This window comes from Plectropomus leopardus, unplaced genomic scaffold (assembly GCF_008729295.1).
Source record: "Plectropomus leopardus isolate mb unplaced genomic scaffold, YSFRI_Pleo_2.0 unplaced_scaffold17548, whole genome shotgun sequence".
NCBI classification, from domain to species: domain Eukaryota; kingdom Metazoa; phylum Chordata; class Actinopteri; order Perciformes; family Serranidae; genus Plectropomus; species Plectropomus leopardus.
This window is the reverse complement of record NW_024618885.1, coordinates 1-2,621: the sequence shown is the minus strand read 5'-3', so window position 1 is coordinate 2,621 and position 2,621 is coordinate 1. Positions and strand designations below refer to the sequence as shown.

General features: G+C 41.6%; 1 long non-coding RNA gene across 1 annotated transcript; it reads right to left on the bottom strand.

The window, feature by feature from the left end:
- Positions 1–302: 302 nt before the first annotated feature.
- On the bottom strand, positions 303–663 carry LOC121964867. The gene is made up of 2 exons (XR_006107419.1): positions 428–663; positions 303–336 (listed from the first exon to the last, which is right to left on the bottom strand). It is a non-coding gene; the product is annotated as an uncharacterized LOC121964867 (long non-coding RNA).
- Positions 664–2,621: the final 1,958 nt, after the last annotated feature.

Below are 2,621 nucleotides of genomic sequence, written 5' to 3'. Positions count from 1 at the left end.
GGTGCCTTTACTTACGTGCAATGTGTAGGAACCTCACCCGGGGTGCCTAGCCTCCCCAACAAAATGGTGCTCCACTTCACTAAAAGAAAAATGCTAATAGCAAAATTAACAAATACAGCAACCCAGTTTTAATATATTCAAAGAAATCACTCAATAGGATGTAAAGGCAAATAAGAATAAAAAAGCAAAACTAAGAGCAAAATACAAAGAGCAAAACAGGAAACCAAACAACCAAACAGAAGCAAAATGAGGGCAAAACAGCAGTAAATCACGTGAACCACCTGGATTACCAGACCACTACAGCAGGAAGGCTCAGACACCACTGCTACCTCCAGCCTACCAGAGAGAAAAAAGGGGGGGTTTTAGATAAAAGTGCAGGGAAGAAATAAAACATGACAACTAAACTGAAAAGGGCTCCCGTACCTACCAGTACAGCAAACAGCAGCCACCACACACAGGAACCAGCAGCCAAAAAGAAGGAGCATGTGCTCACTCGTCCCTTATATAGGCTGGCTGTGATTAAGGGAGTGGCTACTGAGGAGTGGAGTCTGGAGGTGCGTTCACAAGCGCTACTCAACTGTCAGGTGCTATACCTCACTACACACCTATCATTATTGTAATATGACATGCATCTGTTTCTATTATTGCTGTGCCTCTCTCCCCCTCTCCTCCCCTCTCGCTTTCTCTTTCCTTTTTGCCATGATTGAATTTCATTTGTTATTTACGACATCTATTGCACGTCTGTCCGTCCTGGAAGAGGGATCCTTCATCATCCTCGGGAGTTTTTCCTTGGGTGATGTGAGGGTCTACGGGCAGAGGGATGTCGTACACTATAAAGCCCTCTGAGGCAAACCAATGTTTTGTGATAATGGGCTCTATAAAAAAAAATTGACTTGACTTGACTTGACTGTGTACTTTAGTCTTTCTCTGAATTTTCCATTGAGTACCGCTTGTCCCATATGGGTGTTCCTAAAGCCCTGCCCCACATGATGTCATGAGGATCCAATGCTTTTTCTCTGGTGACTCAGTAAGAAAGCATCCAATTAAAGCACTCTAAGTCATTTAGTTTGCCTTATGCATCCAGTTTCTGGACATTGTCTTAGCTGGCCTCTAAATCATGCACACCAACACTGGTTTGACTTTTAAAAGTAAGATATCCATCCAGGGTTACAGATGTGTCTTTTTGGTCACACAGGGTACATCCATGAAGACAACACTTCTCTAAATTGTCAGACACAATTAAAGGTGAGCATTTTCCCTATCTAGTTGGTCTCAGTGACAGACTATAGTTAAGTCAAAACCTGGTGAGGACGACAAGCATGCAGATGAGCTTTGTTTCTGAGCATTTGTGCAGAAATGTCTCAGTTGTGAAAACCAACTGTTGTTTGGTCTGCTGCTCTTAGATGATCTGGCAGGTTGGATGTGGAGTTCAGCTATGAGGTCAGAATGTTGAGCTGGTGTGGTTTGGTTAAGGTACACGTTCACTTCATCATAGTTAGGAAAAAAAATCATGTTTTGCCTGAAAACACGCATGGTGACTTTGACGGCACAAAAGATGCTGACAAAAGCTGGGGCTGGTCAGGAAAAAATATCCATGTTTATAAGCTCAAAGTACAAAAGCGTTGTTTGTTGGTGTTGAACAGTGGTCTGCAGCTCGGCAGGTGTCTTTCCTAGGTGTCATGCCATCCAACATCCCCTCCACTTCCAGATGAAGTTGGCTTGTTTATTATGTCGACTTAGAAACAATATTATACATGTAAAACTAATTCTCACTGTACACACTTGCTTTATACATTGTATTGTAGCATAAGGCACATAGTTTTACATGATTTCCAAACTGTATCATAATGAGCTCGGAGATTCCCTCACTTTTCTTCTGGCACCATTGTATTTGTTATTTGTTGTTTTAAAATATCTGGACAAATATTTAATGAATGGTCAGGGATTTTGGTTCAGACTTCCATGCCCAGGGTTGTTATCCCTTTGGTGACTTGCCCTCTTTCACCATCTCACCAGGTTAGATTTTTGATTTTTTTCAATAGTTTGGTTTAGCTTTGTAAAGCTGCATTGTGGCAGCTGTGGTTCAGCTGGTAGAGTAGGTTGTAAACTAATTGGAAGGTTGGTGGTTTGATCCACGGCTCCTCCACACACCAGTGAAGTATCCTTGGGCAAGATACTGAACCCCAAATTGCTCCTGATGATTGTTCCATCAATGTGTGTGAATGTTTAAAAACAAACAGAAAAACAATAACCACTAAGTAGCAACTGCTTAGCCTCGGCTGCAAGTGTAGGAAAGAGTGTGTAAATGTGTAAATGACTAGAAAGTTGCTATACAAGTGCAGATCCATTTACCACGAGTCGGCTATATAGGCTTTAATCACTGTGACTAGAAATGAATACAAAACAAAATGTAAATGTATTGTACATCATCTTTGACTATATGATGAATAATGAGCAAGTGTGGACACAGCTAACAGGAGAGTCAGTAGGATGCCAATCAGTCTGTACAAGCCCACACACATTTAGAGTAATCAAGCAGAGTAAGGAACAGCTGTGTGGGAGGACAATGTCTGTGAAGGCTTGGACTTTTGTGCATGTTTATGTTGTTTACATTTCCCAAC